General features: G+C 38.1%; 2 protein-coding genes across 4 annotated transcripts in view; both read right to left on the bottom strand.

Moving 5' to 3' along the window:
* LOC145503269 (uncharacterized) overlaps positions 1-22,373 on the bottom strand; it is a 66,217-nt gene that overhangs the window by 10,340 nt on the left and 33,504 nt on the right. For all 3 annotated transcript variants that reach the window (XM_081482761.1, XM_081482763.1, XM_081482762.1), the window contains one exon: positions 11,949-12,022. The gene's annotated coding sequence lies outside the window, so the exon portion shown is untranslated. The remainder of the gene's footprint in view (positions 1-11,948; positions 12,023-22,373) is intronic.
* Positions 1-22,373, bottom strand: part of LOC145503235 (TBC1 domain family member 22B-like) — a 279,621-nt gene that overhangs the window by 248,372 nt on the left and 8,876 nt on the right. The gene's annotated exons all lie outside the window — the stretch shown is intronic.

Genomic DNA, 22,373 nt, shown 5'->3' with positions numbered 1-22,373 from the left:
TCTAAATACATCTGGCAACTACACGACAAAAAACAAGACTTCAACATCAAATGGTCAATTATTAGCCGTGCAAGACCCTACAACAACATTTCCAAACGATGCGACCTCTGCCTCACAGAAAAACTAATGATTATCAAACATAGCAACGACAATCTACTAAACAAAAGATCAGAACTTATTTCTAAATGCCGGCACGAGAACAAATTCTACTTGAAGAACGCTTGACACTTTCTTTATATTGTACTGCACCCACGCAGTTTATACTCGTCCCCGTAATTTCTGTCTTCACACCTATTGTTTTCCAGTATAACTATCACTTATTGTAATGCAACTAGTCCAGCAATTAGCCTATTGTTTAATACCGTGTATATATATCTAGTTGATAGGAATGCTTATCATTAAATACTGTCTGATGAGTGCGTAAGCACGAAACTCGGAGTAACAGCAAATCTTGCCTCTTCGTTATTACTCATATATATATATATATATATATATATATATATATATATATATATATATATATATATATATGGCTCCCACATGCTCTATTTTATTGCTTTTTATTACCATTTTTAATTTGGGGTGATCTAAATCGGGATCAGTAATCCAAGATCACTCACATTGCAATGATATCAAAATGTAATTTCCTGGGTACATGGACTATTAATGGGATTTTCATGGGTTGCAGTAGTAATCATTTATCCCATGATATTAACAGGGAGTCAAATTTCATGGACCATAAAAATGCTGTGAAAAGGTAATTAAAGTAGTGAGGAAATTCTCATGGGCCATTAAAAATGGTTTTTGTGGGTCGTGATTTTTGCATCCATTAACATCCTATGAAATAAACATTATGAAAATCTGGTGGCAGGTTTCATGGTTTGTTTTCCAATACCATGAAAATCTCATTAAATCATATTTCATGACCCCATTAAATTTAATGGCATTTTCATAGTTTTTTTAATGTTTTTATTTTCGGAATGGAAATTTCATGGGCCATTAATTGGGAAATTTTAAGAGGATTCTCGTAGCTTTTTTTAATGCTTTTTCCATGTTTTTTCCATTATGAAAAACCCATTAAAACTGCATGAAAACCTTGTGATTTTCCCATTAAAATTTTCACAAGATTTCAATGAGTTTTAGTTTCAAAGTGTCTTTACCTTATAAAAAATAAATTGAAAAAGTAAGAAACCAATGCAAAGACCATCACTTACATGTAGCAACTGGAAATTAAGAGGCAAATAAAAAGATACTTACTGCCAGTAATTGTGGCAGAAAGGTCTCCCCCCCCCCCCCCCCCCCTCCTGATAGCTTTGTCACCAAGGCACCAAATCTCTGTTGTTTGTTGCCTGGGAATTATGACCCCAGGGAGAGGATAAGGACCTCTCAGTAGCCTGGGGACTACAGGGACTCCTGGAAAGGAGAGAGAGGATTATGACCTCTCAGGACCTGGGGATTAGGACCCCAGAAAGAGGATTAGGACCTCTCTACAGTGCAGTTGTTCTTGCTTAATAATATTCTTACTATCTACATGTAGATCCTCTCGTTGCCAACCACCTGACCCATGTCATCCCGTAAGATTCCTATTGCCAACTTGAGTACTTCATCCCATGCCCCTTTTCTGCCATCAAAAGCTGTTATTGTCTTGTTTGATTTCATGGGCTGGGAGCATTAATGGGTCATTACAACCGCTCTTTATGTGTTGATGCAAAAATCATGGTGTAAAAAAACTGCCCAATCATTGGTGAACATGTTGCTGTCAATTTTGTGGGACATAGCAACAATAGGACCTGCCAAAAACAACCTTAATTTTAGCTTTTTATTCTAGACTGCGTTTAGAGCAACGTTAAATTTAAGGTGGCTCTGAACCCATACTACAGAATTTTTTTAAACTTTGCAAAAAGTTGCATCTTACCATGCTTATCATATTTCGATAATGAAGAATGGGGGTCAACAAGATTGTTTTTGAGTTACAAGCACTTAAAGCTAAAATTAAGGGTGTTTTTAGCAGGTCATATTGTTGCTATGGTAACCTGTTATATATAAAGATGCCCAGGGTGAGGTTGTTTTCTGGCAGAAGAATTTTCATAATACAGGCTATCCGATTTGATCTCCCAGTCATAAGCCTGAAATTTTGATTTACTCAGATGCTAGTGATTCTGGTTAGGGTGGATTTGCTGTTCAGTTTGGGGGACAAGTAGCAGTAGGAAGTTGGTGAGTTGATGAGAGTAACAAGAGTTTCACCTTTGAATTTTATTGCTGACCAGCTGTTGTGGATCAAAGATTTGAATGACTATATGCTCGATCCTTCCAGTTTTGCTTACTTGGACACGTGTTTGGGTCCTCACACAGTCGACCGATTTGCGAGTGTAAAGACTAGGCAATTGGACAGGTTTTGTGGCAGATTTCTCAACCCTGGTTGAGAAGCTGTTGATGCCTTCACTGTCTCATGGACAGAGGATTGCAACTGAGTGTTTCCTCCAACATACCTGGTTCCTGGTGTTTTGCACCACACGTTTTTGCGTGAAAGGTCGCATATTCTGCGCTTTTTGTGTTGTACATTTGCGTACTTCATGTGTGAGAAGTGTGGTTTTCCACTGGCAGACGAACGAAACAAGCGTCAAACATTCACACACACCTGGGAGTCTGAGTACAATTGTGCAGGGGGAGGGGAGGTCAGTTCTCCTGGCTCCTTCAGTTTTTGTTTTGCCATCTGCCATTGCCTGACATGCCCCACCCACCCACCTGTGAAGTATTTTTAGAATGTATAAGTTGAAGTGAAATTATTTTCTAGCCTTTTTTTGTGTCGTTGTAAGACAGCTATGTTGTTATGTTAATAAAGGTTGGACTGCATGGTATGGCTTGGCATGGCTCCCAGCAGTGTGTGAGAACTTTACGAGTACTTTGAAAAATTAAATCCAACCTCTTGTTCACTTTCATTACCACTGTCCCCTATCCTCACATAAACTATGAAGCCCAGATGTTTACAGGAGTCGACTGACCAATCGAGAGATCGAGGGATGGAGTGAGCGAGTGATCCCCACCATCCACTGTAACTTGTATTCATGAGTTAAAAGAGAGATCTGGAGGGGTCTTAAATAAGCAGGGCTGACACTACTACCTGTAGAAAGCAAAGTAATGGGGAGAGTCACCATTCAGAGGAATTAAAATGGAATAGACATTTCCCTTAGAAGAAAACAAGCTAGTTTTCAAAAGAACAGGTGCACAGTGCAACAAATATCCCTCCTCTTCAACATCATGGAACAGGTCAATGAGTGGCAGGCGACATTAAACACACATTTCATTGACTTCAAAAGGCCTTCGACTCAATATACCACGAAAAACTGTGGAGAATCATGAAGGCCTATGGCATCCCTGGCAAGCTGATAAGAGTGACGAAGATCATGTACAACAACTTGGAGTGTTCAGTAGTACTGTAGATGAGGGAGATCAGAGAAGATGGTTCAAGATCACCACTGGCTTTAAACAAGCTTGATCCTGTTCTTGCTCATTCTTGACAGGATAATGTAAGGAAAAACAGACGGGCAGAGAAATAGCATCAGATGGACCTTCACAGCTACTGCGTACATGCCCTCTTACCATGGTATCGCCAGTGACCCATAAGAAAAAAAATTGTAAAAAAATTGCATTACATTTGATTTGCACCATATTTGGAGTCCAGAAAGTTAATAAAATTTCTTGTTTACTGATCAATTTTGGGTAGGACACTTGAATTTGGCCTACATGAGGAATTTTGCGAGATCAAGTAATTTCACTTTGAAATGGTGGAGCTAAAATCATTTCAAAGGTCCTTACAATGGTTTTTAGGGAAGGAAAACGATTCAGAAGTTATTTTAAGTAAATATATGAGAGTAATTTCCTAAATTATATCAAAATGCAAGAATTTTAGGTAAAAAAATGTTGGTGTCTATTTCCACAGGTTTGCGATACCAAGACATGTTGTTCAAATGCCAGTTTACGCTTAGAATCTCACCTTTTCTATTGCATTAGGGTGTATTAGTCAGTTTACGAAGAGTTCAGCCCAACAACTTTGGATAAAAGCTCTGTTTTGTTGCATTTTGTTGCAGACTTGAATTTGCATATGTGGCAGTTGCCATGGTGACTAAAACACACACTTTCTGTTTATGTCTCACAAAAAAACGTAGTTAATTCTAGATTTCCTTGATTTCTATGCAGTTTTCGGGATGCATTTGCTTATACAGCTGTACGTGTGTATATATAATTATCGGAAAAAAGTCTCATTCTGATCATGATCATGAAATTATAACAGCAGAGTAGTTTTACAACGTTTTGAGTTAATCTCAATTTTTTTAACTTTTTGCTAAGTTCTTCTTATTAAATTTTTCGTAAAAGTTCTATTACTTTCCATAAAGTCAACCTATTTTTTCTCTGGAAAGTACTTCTTGTGCTCTTTCAAATGAGATATAGTAAACTGCTTTGCTGTAAATACTTAGCAAGATATTGAATAAAGAATACAATGTGTTACAGTGCGTTTAATGAAACCGGGGCCACCCAGACAATGAACACCAATCAGAAGGCAGAACTGAAACAATAGATTCCAACATTTTCAAATCCAGCCAATCAAACGTCCTGTACAAAACGATGAAATCTCAACGTGTTCATTGACAGGTGATGTTTATGCAACTACGGTGCCAGTTAAATTTCAAGCTCAAACCAGTAGTAATTTCATGCGCTTGCAGCTTTAGGAAGAATTATATGTTGCACTCAGTTTATTTTAGGCCATTGGTTGATTTACTGAGAAAACAAGACTTATGTAAGGGTACGGTGCCACTTGTAATTATATTGCCAGAGTGCAGAGTTGAATCAGTTGTCACGAGGGTCTAAAAAGCCCTTAATTCAAATGGTTTGTGAGAAGTTTCAGTATTTAAATAAAGTCTACGAGTCCTCAGCTTCTACATTCGCTATGAATGATCAACTGAAAGGTTTGAAGTGTAAATGGAGGAGTGCTTAGCAAATGATCAAGGGCTAGGTTTATTGGCTCAGTTGAGTTGCAGACAAAAATGTGTGAATGCAGGCTGAGCGTGTTGCTACCAGAAAAAGATCATATGTAAATTTCCTTCTGCTTTGAAAACAAACCTTTTGAAAGTGCTTCTTTGTTCATAATTTTTTATGATTGCGGCATGATTGAAGGAAGTTTTGCGCGGACTAAAATGTCCTTGTCATGAGTGATTTTTCCTTCTTGTAAGATACAATCGGTGGCTGGTTAAAGATATGTGCAAGTCTAGGCTGCCGTTGAATGATATGCCAGTGTTTCATGGGAATCTTTTTAAGATTCAGTGTTGCCGCATTATAAGTGGTAACAAACGGTAAAATTTCTTTCGCCTTCTTTGTTTTGTTACGAAGAGCTTCTGCTCTGTCTGAGAACTGAACTTCAGTCAAGATTTTATGAACGAGCGTCATGGGATAGCCTCTGTTACAGAGTCTTTGCTCAAAATCTCGTTTGCATTTATTAAAATTCTCTTTGACTGAGTTGGTTCTTAAAAGACATAATGCTTCTCCTTTGATAAAACCCTTTTTAGTATTGAACGGGTGGCAGGATGAGAAGTGTGTATACTGAAAAGTTTCAGTGGCCTTGAAGTGGGTTTGTGAATTGAGAATTTTGAGAGTTGAAAGGCGAGGTCCTTTGAATACCACTGTGTCGAGAAAAACAGCGTGTTCGGATGACAAATGTAATAGTTTTTCCGAGAACCGTGTGGCGGATTCACGGTCACAGCTGCAATAAATGACACCAAAAAGCTGTGTATAAATTAAAGAAACATGTACAAAGAACAGGAGTATAATTTATTTTGACGTGATCCATTACTGTACAATTTTTAAACCACAACAGGAACGATGATATTTTATGTGGCTGTTTCAGTTTCAGTTTCAGTTTCTGTGCCATACGTGAATGGAAAACAGTTTTTGTAAGTTTATCACAGTCCAAAGTTAGTAACAAAATATCTTGCGGGCCAGCTACCTAGAAATTCAAAAGTAAGATTTACATGTAACGATAAATATTTTGCATGTCAGCCTGTTTTTACAATTTGAACAGTCCGCTTGAACTTTCTAAGCTGCTGTCAAAAACCTCTTGCAGCGGTGATACCATGCTGTTCTTGTAACCTTCGATGATCATTGGTAATTTCCAGTCTTCATTTTCATTAACTGGGATCTTGTTTCACAGTGCCTTCCTCAAGGTTAACAGATCACGATCCAGAACAATTCGATCGGTACCAGTATATTTCATAGCATTCTGTTTTTTAAGCCTGGGTCTCATGACCACAAAGAAGCTATTGGCTGCCTTTTCACGAGCTGTTTTGAAGCTTAGGACGTCATTCTTTGACTTCTGTTGCCGTTTCTCCAGATCTCTTACAAGACCTTGTAGTTCTGCCCTCTCACTTTTAAATTCAGGGTGTTTGCTTTGGAGGTTACAGCTACTAATTCCTGTGCAGGGTGGGTTTCTGCAGTTTCCTTTTGTGTGCCCTGGGAGATGGCAATTGGAACACGATTTTCCTCATTTGGGTGCCTTTTCCTCATATTCAATTCCTTTATGCTTCAACCTTGTAAGCTCATTCTTGGCGCTTATGATTCTTGTTTGGAGGAACTCCATGTCTCCAGTGAGGTCCTCTTCTTTTCTGTTTAAGAAGCCGGTCAGCAGAGTGGCTTGCAGTAAATATTCCACTGCTGGTTTGTTGGTGGTATGGTTCGCAACAGGTGTTTCAACTGAAATTGTTGAAGAATTCTCTGCCTGCGTTGTCGTGTTCTTTGGTAGTCATTCTATCTCTTTCAAGAGTATTTTCTTCTGTGCGTATGAAAGTTTACAAGGAAAGGAGAAAAACACATCTAAATCAGAAGCTTCAACATACTTCGTTGAATCAATTGTTGTAAAACCTCAGGCTTCGAAATCGTCAGCAAACTGCTGGAGGTTTAGCCCACTAGAAATAGAGCCAAGCCAGCGAGAAACTTCGTTTTCTTCCATACCGTGCTCAAAGGACAGAAAACTCTCTGTGGACGTTTCTGAAAGCGGGGAAATAACTTGTACAAATAGTACAAATGGCGGGAAAACTGACCTGTGAAGCCTCAACTGTCAAACTCATAGCCAATCAAAGAATACTGAGCATTCTGACTGTGAGGGATTTGTTTGATAATGCAAGAAGATTTTAGACATCGGGATGGAGAAGACCGTCCATATGGCTAAGATCTCAGTGGAAAATGCAGTGGTAAAAGGTAACCATGTTTATTGGTCAGAAGTAAACGTTGGAGACATTTACAATTGTTTTCCGGAGGCTAGCAATGCACATGATCCTCATGCAGTATCAGTGATTACTATGCAGTGTGAAAGTGAAGAATGATCATCGCAGTTAATTTTCCAATTTAAGCAACTGGAAAGAAGAAGCCTGAAAAAAATCAGGGCTTCAACGGCATTCGAACCCGTGACCTCCGCGATACCGGTGCGATGTTCGAATCCCGTTGAAGCCCTGATTTTTTTCAGGCTTCTTCTTTCCAGTTGCTTAAATTGGAAAATTAACCGCGATGATCATTCTTCACTTTCATCTATAACCGCAGTTCATATATGAAATACTTCATATAAACTTTACATCACTATGCAGTGTCGAAGCATAGTCGGACATCTCCTTGCTGGATTTGCTGATTACATTTACAGCCTTTTCGAGGATTTGAAAGAAAACTTTACTGTTCTTTGCTATGTTTATAATGCAACAGTGCTATTCACTCTTCATGTGTAAGTTACCACTTCATGCATTCTTGAAACATCGAACGTCACAAAATATGTAAATTGATATCAGTATAACTAGTATAAAGTTCGTTGTGGAACTGACACGACTGATTCACCTTTAATTTTTTCCGTTTTTTTATAAAGCATTAAGAAAACCACAAATTTTAGAAAATATCATTACACAGAAGTATTCAGTTCTTGTGTTGTTTATTCTATAGCGAGATTACTTGGATTCCCGAGCCAAGTCGAGCACCATGGCTGTTTATGTGGCATAGAGGTGGAGGAATTATCATACCATGCTGATATATTGTTTTCTTTGAAAAGCAACATATTCCAGGCGAACGCTTTTGGCTACAGCAATCTATAGAATTTATCCAAGAATTTATCTTGAGCAAGGTTCCATTGCTCAAGATTATGCAGATGATTGCCGATAAATTCTTCTACAGTATGAGAGCTGGCCAGTTAAACGCTGTAAAGGACAGTATCAACATAGAAAACAAACACCGTCATTTGTTTAAGTATGTTGCTTTTAATTAATATTCAGTACAGCACTTTGGGTTCTTCATTATGTTATAACTTATCACTACACCATACAATCAAGATTTTCTCTTTTAGAAAATTAGCCAAGTCTGTCAAAGCTTTAAGTCATAGAGAATACTCGCAATTATTTTGCCACCGACTCAAAGAAATAAAAAACCTTGATCACAGGCATAGTATGTGATCTGTGTGACTAGCACATGAAATGAGAGAAAGCCAAAACTATTTGTCAGTTCCTCGTTAAATAAAAGTCAGAACATGAGGTTTTCATGATTACAAATAGCCACAGTGTCGAAAGTAAGCTGCAGAGGTTTTGGCAGAAATTTCGGAGCGGGCATCAAAAATAGCAATTTCACTCTCATGTTGAGCCAGAAGCTGATTGCGCCGCAAGAAACATTTGACTTGATGGAAACAATTAGTTCGCATGTATTTAGGTGTGGAGAATACGGGGGTTTGAAAAAGGGGATGAATTCCATACTTGTTTAGCATGGTGGTTAACAAGGGCTCAACAAAGTGTCTGTGATGAAATCCGCAGTTGTCCATCACCACTATATCTCCTCTTTCCAGAACTTGTGTTCCATCTCCTCTTACGAGCTCAACGGCCTCTTCAAAAACAGAAGTAATCCATTACCATTTGAGAGACCTTCCAGGATATTCACGTGATCCACACCTCTCATAGAATGTAGTAAGTTCACTGTAAAATTTGCATTGGATGCATATTTCTGACATTCAAACGTTGGTGTTCCTATATAGCTATTTCCAAACGTACGATTGCTGGTCATTTTTCTAACACTGCACTCGTCAAAAAAGTGAAGCGTTGCCGGATTAAGGTCACTTACTTGTTCAAGGTAAGCATCAACTAGAGCGATATTTCGTGCTGTAGTTGATTCCAGCGGGATTACTTGGACCTTCTTACATGACATACAGGATCATTTTTGATGCATTTGGAGATTGCCGCTTTACTTGGAACATTGCCTGGCACAACCACTCTATCTAGAATCATTCGTTCTTGAAGTTCGGACAAATTTACACTAGGTTTTAGCAATTTTTCCATCTCAATAAATTCGATAACATCGGGAGTTACCTTTATCCATGGATGGACTGCTCTGGGTATAGGAATCGAAGAGTTTGTGCAGTCATAATCACAAAGAACATTACAATGGCGACTGGTTCTGGTTTGTTCTGAAATTTGTCATTGCGATAAATTGATGTGGTTCAAGTCAAGGACTCTTTCCCGGAACAACAATGGCAACCTTCTGCCCTTAATGTACAATCCACCACGTCTCTTCACCGCAAGGTTAACAACTGGCAGCATAATAAGTTCTTTATCTTACAGTCAACCAATTTCATACAAGCACTTCTCAAAAGCGAAGGTTCTGCTGCAGGCTATTCAAATTCACCGCTTTTTAACGAACCACTTTCAAAAGACATTTGAAGGGCTTTTTTTTAAGACACGAAAATATTCAAACCCTGCACCAGGCACTCTGACAATATATATTTGCGAGTGGCACTGTTACACAGCTTTTGTTTTCTAAATCAACCAACAAACTAAAACAAACTGACTGCAGCACATAATTCTTCCTAAAGCCACAAGCACATGGAAGTACTACCGGTTTGAGCTTGACATTTAACCGACACCGTAGTCGCGTAACCATCACCGGTCAACGGACAAGTTAAGATTTCATTGTTTTGTAGTGGACATCTAATTGGCTGGATTTGCAAATGTTGTAATCTGTTGTTTCAGTTCTGCCCTCTGACTGGTTTTCATTGTCTGATTGGCCCCGGTTTCAGTAAACACACTGTAAATTTGACGTTTTTGGGTCAGTGCAGAGAGGAATTGAAGATCTGATTTTGCTGATTATAGAGTCCTTGTTTCATCAAACTATGAGCAGATACAGAACTAGATGAACCAACTGGTGGATAAAGCAGGAAGAGTGGGACAGAATCTGAAGGCAGTAAGTGATATGAGAATGAATGCACGAAGAGAGGAAAAAGTGAAGATTGGAAATGAGGAAGGGATAATGTAGAAGAGATTGTCTATCACATCTATGAATAAGGATGGTGCAGTCACAGAAGGCATAAAGAAATTTCTAAACAAGGCAATTTTTAGAGCCTTCAATTGTATTAAATCAGTGCAGCTGTGTTAAATTATTTCAACTTTTCCTGACTTTTCTTATTTTTTCCGGACTCAAAATAAAATTTCCTGACTTTTCCCTGAACTTGAACAAGTTTTTTCCCTGACTCTTTCCTGACCTGTGACAACCCTGAAGAAGATTATAGAACAACAATGTTTACCAAAACATTACACAATGGCTTGCTAGTCCTGGTAAAATGTAAATGTTATTTACCGTGGTCATGTACTTAGCTACATGTATACAAGCTCTAAGCTTAGCTAGTTTACAGGCATGCCACTGAAACAAAGGAAACAAATATTTCAAATGAATGTAACATGGTTAAAAATCCCAACTGACAGGAGGCAGACCAGTTGGCTATTTACAAAGTATGACTGAGGATTTGAACTCGGGACTACCGTGAAACAAATCCTGCTCGTGGCAGGGTGGAGGTCTTGAACCCGGGACCTCCGGATTACAACACCCACTATGAAAGCAAAACCCATTAAAATCTTGTGAATATTTCAATGGGAAAATCACAACGTTTTCATGCTGTTTTAATAGGTTTTTAATGGTTTAATTCATGGGGTTTCCATGGGGAAAATCCCATGAAAAAAACATTAAAAATCCCATGGAAATCCCCTTAAAAATTCCCAATTAATGGTCCATAAAATTGCCATCCCGAAATCAAATACATTAGAATCCATGAAAATGCCATTAAATTTTATGGGGTCATGAAATGTCATTTAATGGGATTTTCACGTTTTTGGAAAACACATCATGAAAATTATCACTAGATTTCCATGGTGTGAATTTCATGGAATTTTAATGGCATGTAAAATTCATGGCCCATGTACAATTTTTCACTAGTTTAATTACCTTTTCATGGTATTTTTATGGTCCACAAAATTTGACTCCCTGTTATTTCATGGGATAAATGATTACTGCTGCAACCCATGAAAATCCCATTAATAGTCCATTTACCCAAAGCAACTAAACAACCTTTATTCTGGCCATTTTAATATCTTTACAATCCAAGTGATCTCATATTACTGAGACTGATATTGATCCAGATCAGCCCAAATTAAAAATAATTATAAAAAGCAATAAAATAGAGCACATGAGAGCTACATAATATTAGCCACTGAACAGTGAGTTTTCCAAAATTGCAAATGTGGCACATACAACCAAGTAGCAATATTACCTGTAATACACAAAAAGCTGGCTCAAAAGCCCAGAATTAAAAACAGACGTATGAAATAAAGAGACTACACCAAAGTACAACAACTTGCCGACATTAACCTTCTATTCCGCTTATAAAAATATATATTAATATACGATTTTCATTCCGTATCCATAATTTAATAATAACATTTAATAATTAAAAACAATTATTCCATTCATGCTTGTTGGATATGACATTGGTTATAGACAACTCATATCCAACGTATGCTCATGGAATAATTGTTAAGTATACATATGGACCTCAAACTCAGTTAGTAAGGGGAAATACACCTAAAGTAAATGTGTTACATGTATTGACTTACCTGCTGATGGAACAGAATATGAGACTACCATTAGGAAAATTACAAGACAGTAGCTGACGCATCTCAACATTTTCCTATGACGAATCATCCAGAACAAACGTCAAACCACAATACAACAAAAGTCCATTTTGCACATGAGTAACCACAATTGAAAATACACCAGATTATGTTGCTAGCATCAGAATGACATTATTACTGCCTTTTAAACAATTTTCATATTTAGTTTAACAAAATGTAAACTCTTCTGATATCGGAATTAAATTAAACCCTTTGCCTTGAAATTCTCCTGTTCAGAGGCTTCCTAAGGGAAAAGGCAATGGGTGAGGGATGACAGGAACAGAGAGAATGCGAGGAACATACATGTGTTGGTGTTTGTATCAGGCTTTGTCAGTAGGCAGCTCTGCCCAATACAGAATATATTTTCTTTCAACCAGGTGCCAATACACGTATAATGCAGTATTAACTACTTGTTAACTGAGAGTGAGGTCTTCAAAGGAAAATCTCAAACTGAGACCCTGCCCTACTGAACGAGCATTAGCGAGGTCACTATGGCAAGGCCGAGGTTTGAGATTTTCCCATAAAGATCAAATGTTCGAGGTTAAAGTGCCACTTGCCCCCCCCCCCCCCTTCCCAAATGTTTTCCTTTAATAAAATCTACTAGTTTCCCTGATTATTCATCCATGTCCAATACACCCAAACTGTGTCAATTCGTCTGAGGTACTTGACAATTTGACTCGATTCACACGACCCACACAACCAGAAGTCAAGCCCAGTGAAATAATGATACATGAACCTTCCTCGTTCTTAAAATGTGACAACAAACTTCAGTCGATTCGCCTGAGGCACTTGATGACTCGACTCAGTTCACATGGGTTGATACGCACCACGTGACACTAAGACCCATGAGAAAATGATAACATGAGCCTTACTCGTTCTTAAAACGTGACAACACACTGAGAGTCGATTCGCCTGAGGTGCTTCACGATTCAAGATGATTTGTCATGAATTGTCTCCGGCAGAGTCGAATCATCTGAACGGAAGTCGTTTCAGGGTAGGCAATAACTGGGGTGTCAAATTGTTAATGATTTGACTCTGATTCGCACGATTCATCTCCTGCAAAGTCGAATCATCTGAACGGAACTCTTTTTGCGGTAGGCAATAACAGGGGTGTCAAATTGTTAACGATTCGACTCGATTTGCACAATTTGTCACGAATTGTCTTCTGCAAAGTTGAATCGTCTGAACAGAAGTTGACTCGCGGTAGGCAATAACAGGGGTGTTGTTAACGATTCTACTCGATTCGCACGATTCATCGTGTATCATCTCCTGCAAAGTCAAATTGCCTGAACGGAAGTTGACTCACAGTAGGCAATAACAGGGGCGTTGTTAATGATTCTACTCGATTCGCACGATTCGTGGGGAATTGTCCTCTGCAAAATCGAATCATTTGAACAGAAGTTGACTCGCAGTAGGCAATAACAGGGGTGTTGTTAACGATTCTACTCGATTAGCACGATTCGTCGCGAATCGTCTCCTGCAAAGTCAAATCGTCAAATCGTATTTTCATGTTGTTCGTGTATACTAAAATATGTAGCAGCTTAGTAAACCCACTCATAATTATTGAACCTGGCATATCTAATGGAATGTTCAGTAATCGAACAATTGGTGTTCCATTGGGTTCGGTGATTGAACATAATCGAACTCACACTAAAGTTTGGTCAATCAACAGTGGCTTGCATTGTGTCAAGTTAGGTATTCTTTGAATTTCTGACGCAAGTACTCAATATCTTACCCCAGAAAGGATATGCATTGAATAGATTTTCGCACCAAGATTTTTTTATATATAGAAGGGTCATAGAAGCTAAGTATATAAATAACTCAGTTAACAAAGGTGTCCGCTTAATACAGGTTTAACAGTACTCTACTGCCGAAAAAGAAGTTATTGAAACTCACCAAATTGATGAGCTGTTGAACTTTCGAATGATTCCAGCCGTGATTAAAAGTTTTAGAAGATCAACAGACAAGAAAATTAATTGAAGACAATTTGAACAACCAGTTTTGCTATTGTTTATATGGTAGTGTAAATAAATACACATAAACACAGACATGACCAAATGATATGAACAAATAGTTGATAAATAGGAGAAAAGACATAACACAAGGCTGGGAGTTCCCAAGAGAAAAGAAAAAGAAAAGAAAAAAAAAGTCATTACAACATGGGGTATTCGAATTTGGTCACCCACCCAAGTCGGAATCCCGCCGAACAGGACTTAACTTTGTTGAGGGGATGAGCCTTTATAAGATACGAGGACGAGAAGGCCAGGAAGGGAACAGCAGTGGACATGGGCAACTTTCACAGGTCCCTTTGTGTCGCTGAATACAAAAATGCTTAAAATAGAATAGAATAGAAAGCCTTTATTTCAATACGAGAAGTTTTTGAGCTAAAAGCTTGTGGGGTCGTGTATAAAATAACAGAAAGACCTAATAACAATGTAATGATAAGTAAAAATTACAAACTACATCATAAGAACCTGATCTATATTTACAATATTTACACATCAGAAAACGTTCAAATATAAATAAAATTATCATCACGATATTGCACAGTTGAGGCGGACCCTACATTGAATTTAAAATCTTTAAAATAATGTTTTGTTTTTAATCATTGTTTCAGTTCCCTCTGATTTAGCTGTGAAACTCCATGTTCATTAAAACTAACAGTGTTCCATAAGATAGAACCTCTATACATAAGCGAGTCCTTCATATATCTAGTAATAAATCTGGATATGAGTAAGCAGTCTTTTCCCAGTAAATAATAACCATTGCAGCGTTTGGTCTAAATGTCCTTGGATAACAATTCTGGGAGGCCATCGGTATGTGCTGTATGAAAAAGTGCAAAAATATTCAGCTTGTAATATGAAAAGAGGGTAGGCCACCGATTGCATCCAAGCGAGTCACACGACGCCATATCCTTGGGTAAATTAAAGATAATTCTAGAGGCTCTACAGTCTAGTGGTTCTCTGGAATAAAATAGATATGAGTCACAACATGCACCCCACAAGACTAAGCCGTACTTAACAGAGGGCAAAATTACTTTAAAGTAGAAGTCCCCCAGAACCTTTGTTGGTAGGAACCTAGATCGTTTTAACAAGTCTAATTTGGTCACAAAGCTTTTCTTGATGTCCAATACATGCGGTGCCCAGGTAAGCTTATGGTCGACTGGCATTCCTAATAGGCGTGTTTTCATGACCATCTAAGGTTAGAGCCTCCTATGAACGCCGGAGCAATTGGGCCCATTGGATTTCCCGTGCTGAGCAGCTCTCGCTTCACTTTTGCCTGGATCAAGTGTTAGCTGGTTGTTGAGGCACCAGGTATGCACTTCCTTCAACACCTTATTCAACTGTGCTATACCCATGTCCACTGAGTCACCTATGCAGAATACTGTAGTATTGTCAGCAAGCATGTATAGCGATCCTGAGCAGACTGACAATGGCAAGTCGTTTGTAAATACTATAAATAGTGTTGGGCCCAGCATGGATCCCTGGGGAATGCCAATGGACACCGGAAGCATATCTGATTTGGTTCCATTTAGCACCGTGAACTGTCGCTTTTTCACTTAGATAGCTCTTTAACCAATCGAGAAGCATGCCCATGATGTCAAAATCTCTTCTTAGCTTCATCACTAATGTAGCGTGAGAGACCCTATCAAAAGCCTTTTTAAAGTCAATAAACGCCGCTGCCACAAACTTTCCTGAGTCTAATGCTTTCCTCCAGGACTCCGTCAGGTGTATCAGCAGATATTCTGTCAAATGGCCACTGCGGTATGCCCGCTGCCTGTTTGAGGCCAGATTATTATCCTTGAAGATATGCCTTACAAGGATGTCATTGACCTCTGATACCATGATCTTGCTTGAGACGTGTATTTTTGTAAAGGATGGCGATGTCCATAACTTGAGCTTCGTAAAACCTATTCACAAAAGCAGTGACATCCTCTAGACAAAAGAGATGGTAGAAATCTTATCCGAACAGTTGATGCTGAATTTATTCTCTGTTATAAGCGAAGCAAACATCTCTGTCAGTATTTAATGAAGCAACCAGAATTTCTGTATGAAAAAATTAAACGAACAATCTGATCGGCATGCTTCAGATGGCATCTTACCACAAGAGCGTTTGCGAATCCTGACTTTGGATGAACATTATTTTCATTTCTATCTGTAATTGTAACAAGCATTAGAAAAGTAAAACAAACATTGCATCAAGTTCTGGGTAGTATATAAAAACAACAACAACTAAATGGCAGTTTGAAGATGTGCATTTTATTTGGTCAATAGCTGCTTTATGGCACTCATTGTTACAACACTTAAGCGACTGTACTTACACTGATGTATTCTCAATGCATACAGGGTTTGTATTTTGTATTTAGCTTGCACACTCGTGAGAGCGACTGAAAAGTGACTGAAACACAAACAAACTGACAAGGAGTATTTCTATTCACATTTTTTTCGTATTTGAGCGTAGTATTCTACGCTACAATCACGAAAAATGTGAACCTAACCTGAAACATTTTTATCAACATAACTGAAAATAAGGTCAATTGAACATCTTTCAGGGCAAAACAAGAGCAAAATACTCATACGAGATTACAATCTTGTACTCGATCTGGATAAGGCCAAGAGAGGCGGCCTTGCAAAAACTCACCAAATTAGTGTTAAAATCGTTCACGAATTTTCTGAGAAATTAGATTTGGTTGACGTCTGGAGGGTTTTACACCCTGATACTAGTTAAGTTTCACGTGGAGACAGTGTCATCCAAGAATACAATGTGAACTTGATTTTGTTTTAGTAAGCTAAAGCACAGTTAACATTGTGACTCTCACAGATATCATCCCAGGCTATAAAACAGACCATTTAATGATTACGTTAAGCTTACATGTATCACTACATCCAAATCCACGCCGAGCAGGTTTCTGGAAATTAAAGACATCTTTTAAACTGAATTGGAGTATGTAAACCAAATTAAAACAATGGTTCAGAAAAGGTATGACGAGTATAAAAACGATGAATCAGTCAACCCTTCTCTCCCTCGGGAAATGGTAAAGCTAAAGGTGTGCGAAAAATCGTTCCACTACTCTTAAATTAAAATGAAACAGGCCAAACAATGCAACAAATATGTAGAACAAACAATTGCCACATTACAAGAGGAACTCGACAACAGAAATACTGGTGGCATGCTTTCTTCACACCTGCCGAGCAAGTGAATGAAAGTAGACTTGAGCTTAAGAAGAATATTGAATTTCGCACTTAAGGTGCAATTTTGAGATCCAAGACTACATGGTATAATGAAGGTGAGAAAAACACCAAATATTTTTTAAATTTGGAAAAACGGCACTATAAGCAAGGAACAGTTAGTCAAATTAATACAACCTTTTTTCCTGAGAATGAAGATAAAAGCGCTAACCATGAACATGTGCTAACTGCAGGTGAAGGAGCGTTTACCGAAAAAGAATGCCTAGAGAAACTAAAAGATGTGGGAACAAGAAAGACCCCTGGGACTGATGGTTTGCCAGCTGAATTTTACTTTGATATATGTGCTATCCCTGTTAGAGTACTGAATTACGCCTATGAAACTGGACAACGCTCAGTAACTCAGAGAAGAGGAATTATCAAACTCATCCCTAAGAAAGATGCAGAACCATTAATTGTTAATCAAAAACTGAAGACCTCTAACCCCCCTGAACTGCGACTACAAAATAGCGGCAAAGTCAATTTCCAATCGCTTGAAACTATCTCTTCCTAATCGCGTCAATTATGACCAGACAGGTTGTATAAAAGGTAGATCTATTGGAGAAAACATTCGCCTTATCGATAGTGTCATTTGCTATGCCAAAGAGCAAAATATTCCAGGATTACCGGTACTCTTGTTTTTGGATTTGAAAAAGCTTTTGATATGATAGAATAGTCTTTCATCAGAAAAACCTCTCAACATTTTGGTTTCGGTAGTAGCATCTTAAAGTGGCTTCATCTTTTTTATTGCTGCCCAGAAAGCTGTGTTTTGAACAACAGTTGGGCAAGTGATTTCTTTGAAATTCAAAGAGGTGTAAGACGAGGTTGTCCTCTCTCATCTTACTTGTTTGTTTTGTCAGTTGAAGTGTTAGCCAAGGCAATTCGGGAAAGCAACAGTTATATTAAAGAGAAATTAAATTACGTCAGTGTGCAGACGATACAACACTCATACTTGAAGGTACAAAGGAATCCCTAAGGGCCCCTCTTAAAACACTAGATGATTTTTATGAGGTACATGTCTGGTTTAAAACTTAATGTTAAAAAAACAGAAGCCTTTGGATTGGAGTTAATAGTGGGAACGATGGAATATCAACTCCGGGAAGATTTGTTAAATGGCCTAAACACAAAGTTAAAGCTTTAGGCATCTAGTTCTAAATTGATCCAGAAGCAACAGCAACCTTAAATTATAATGAAAAACTGGATAAGATTCGAAACGTTTTAAGCTGCTGGAAATACCACAGACTAATACCCTAATTGGAAAATTTTCAGTCCTAATGAGCCTTGTACATGTAGCTTCCCAACTCGTGTGTATGTACTCTCTCCTTTACATAAAAAATGTGAAAGCTATCAATGAAGTAAATAAGCTATCCTATTCATTCCTCTGGAATGGAAAAAGAGATAAAATTAAGCGAGATATAATTATTAATGATTACTCACATGGGGGTCTCAAAATGATAGCTGTACAGTTTTTTAGCAAGTCCCTGAAAGCTACATGGATGAAAAAATGTTTAGATGAAGAAAATTAGGGGAAATTAAAATATTTTTTTAATCTTGAGCTAGACAGACATAGAGGCTCAATTAAGTACTCACAAGTTACCTAAACAAGAAAGACACTGTAGAGAATCTGACAAGATTAAAAACTGCTTTATAAAGGAGACTCTGTTAATCTGGGCAGAAGTCAATTTTGATAAACACATAATGTCCCAAAAACAATTTCTTGAACAAATTTTATGGAACAACTCACTCATAAGAATCGATAACTGCCCTATCGTCTATCAAGAATGGTTTGACAAGGGCATCACGAAAGTGAAACAAAGATGCCTCTGACAATTTTTATCATTAGCTGCAATGCAATGCAAATACGGCTTTAATAATTTTGCCCTCTAAAGTATTACGGACTGCTGTCTGCTCTGAAATCTCTTTGGAATACATGTGAAAACAACTGTATCAACAATTGTGACTATGAAAGCATTGTGTTATATTAACAAAATGCCAAAGTGCGAATAAACAGGTTAACACTAAAATTAATTTCCACAAAATGCATGCACCGAACTCATAATCAGCAGAAATGGCTAAAAGACTGTCACCAGAATGATGTTGATTCAATTAACTGGCAATATGCCCACCAGCTAACCTCTAAATACAAATAAAGTACGAGAATTCTTGAATTCCAGTACAAATTCTTGCATAGAGGAATAGCAACAAATGACTTCCTTACAAAAATTGGAGTACATGTAAGAGGTAACCCAAACTGCTCCTTTTGTAATGAAGAACAGGAGAAACTACTTCATCTCTTTTGGTCTTGTCCTAAAAAGTGGTCTCTTTCTGGCATGAGTTAACCGTAAGGCTAACTTTGCCCCGCATTACTCCTGAACATTACACAATAGATTCACTTGTCGCTCTTGGTCTAAAGCTGGATTCTTCCAAGAACCACCAGCACATCAATTTTTCCTGCCTCCTAGCCAGTAATTATATCTGGATAAGCAAAAGAAAAGAAACCGCACCAAAGGTACAAGGTTTTCTACAACATTTGAAATCAATTCACAATATGGAGGCCAATGCAGAATGCATTCTTCGCAAAAAGAGGGAATTTTTGAGCACACTACTCTAGTACGCCTTGTTTTTCAGCTATATATAGTGTGTCTTGATCCACTGTACGTTTTGTCTGTATTTGACTTTGGGTACATTTGCTCAGCAATCACTGCCTTTTAAGAAATAAAAACACAAAATGCTTTGTATATATAGCTAGTGCATTAAAATTATAGTGGTTTTTCCTTTTTGCAAGTACTGTTTTCTTTCGTATGCTTTTAGAATCGCTTTTTTGCTTTACTTATTGATCTTTATCAAAATGTATACTGCAATTGTAAGTAATTAATAATAGGTTATGTACAGTTTTGTAGGTTATTGCAATAGACTAATTTGTAATGCTGTATTTATAAGTAATAGTAAAAAATAATAAATAAATAGTAAGAACTGATAGTAGTGTAAGTTATTGCATTGTTTTATAGCATAAGCATATCCTTGTAATGTAAGATTCACATGATAAATAACGTAAGTAGTTAAGATTAAAATGTTGTATTGTATTGTACCGTAAGTAGAGTAAGTATTAAGTGTCCTATTGTAAGTATAGTAAGTTCAATGTATTTCTAAGTAATTATGTGTTTTAAAGTTAAAAATAAAAAAAAACATTTGTTAATCTATACAAAAAAAATAATAATTTTCCAACAGTTACATTTAGGCATCTTCAACACATAGAAGGAACTGATTTTCTAAGTCCCACGCAAATCTGCTTCCAGTATCATGAACTGACAGCAAGGGAGACAATTAATGTCGATTCAATAGAATCTAGTTGAATCGACAACATTTTCAACCCACCCTGCATAGCCCCGATGTGCTACATTTTCTAAGACTCGCACAAATCGACTTCCGGTGTGACGAATCAACAGCAAGGGAGACAATTCGTGCCGATTCGATCAAATCAAGTCGAATCAACAACATTTTCAACCCACCCTCAAAGCCCTGATGTGCTATATTTTCTAACAATCGCGCAAATCGTCTTCCGGTATAACGAATCGACAGCAAGGGAGACGATTCATGTCGATTCAATCAAATCGAGTCGAATCGACAACATTTTCAACCCACTCTGCATAGCCCCGATGAGCTACATTTTCTAATACTTGCACAAATCGACTTCTGGTGTGACGAATCGACAGCAAGGGAGATGATTCGTATCAATTCGATCAAATCGAGTCATATCAACAACATTTCCAACCCACCCTCAAAGCCCAGATGTGCTATATTTTCTAACACTCACGCAAATCGACTTCCGGTATGACAAATCGACAGCGAAGGAGACGATTCGCGTTGATTCGATCGAATCAAGTCAAATCAACAACATTTTCATGCAAATCGACTTTCGGTATGACCAATCGACAGCAAGGGCAACGATTCGTGTCGACTTGATCAAATCGAGTTCAATCGCCAACATTTTCAACGCACCCTGCATAGCCCAGATGCACTATATTTTCCAAGTCTCATGCAAATCGACTTTCGGTATGACCACTCGACAGCAAGGGCGACAATTCATGTCGACTCGATCGCATCGAGTCGAATCGACTACATTTTCAACCCACCCTGCATAGCCCAGTTGTGCTATATTTTTTGTCTCATGCAAATCAACTTCTGGTACGACAAATCGACAGCAAGGACGACGATTCGTGTCGACTCGATCACACTGAGTCGAATCGACAACATTTTCAACTCATCCTCAAAGCCCAGTTGCGCTATATTTTCAAAGTCTCACACAAATCGACTTCCGGTATGACAAATTGACAGCAAAGGAGATGATTTGTGTCAATTTGAACGAATTGAGTCAAATTGACGACATTTTCAACCCACTCTCAAGCCTAGTTTCGCTATATTTTCTAAGTCTTGCAAAAATCGACTTCCAGTATGACGAATCGACAGTACAGGAGACAATTCGCGTCGACTTGATCAAATCGAGTCAACGATAAGATCAAATCAAGTTGAATCAACAACATTTTCAAGCCACCCTCAAAGCCCAGTTGCACTATATTTTGTTAAGTTTCGCACAAATCGACTTCCAGTATGACAAATCAACAGCAAAGGAGATGATTTGTGTCAATTTGATCGAGTTGAGTCGAATTGACAACATCTTCAGCCCACCCTGCATAGCCCACATGCCCTATATTTTATAAGTCTGACGCTAATTGACTTCCGAAATGACGAATCAACATCAAGGGAGACGATTCGTGTCAATTCCATTCCTCTTGAATCGACTTCTGGTAAGTCAAATCATCAATACCAGAGAGGAATCGACTCTAGTTGGGCGTATTGGACAACCCTCTGATTAGTTCAGTGAAAAAATTATCTTGATTGACAAAATCCCTGCGTTTCTACAGGCATTTGAACATGTAATTTCTATGCGCACGACCACGCTAAGTGGGATCTGGGTCAGGCTACTAGTGATGTCACTTCAGGAACTGGTCTTAAGCACTCAAGAGACTTTTGACTGAGCTTTGAGGGCTGACAAAACATTTTTGGGTTGTTTGTGATTCACATTTTATCAAAACTGGACAAGTTTTTTTAAGCGAAAGAACTGTATCATCTAGCATTACAATTC

This window comes from Orbicella franksi, chromosome 11, assembly GCF_964199315.1.
Source record: "Orbicella franksi chromosome 11, jaOrbFran1.1, whole genome shotgun sequence".
Taxonomy (NCBI): domain Eukaryota; kingdom Metazoa; phylum Cnidaria; class Anthozoa; order Scleractinia; family Merulinidae; genus Orbicella; species Orbicella franksi.
The sequence above is the reverse complement of the archived record's forward strand: the minus strand, read 5'-3'. Positions and strand labels throughout refer to the sequence as shown.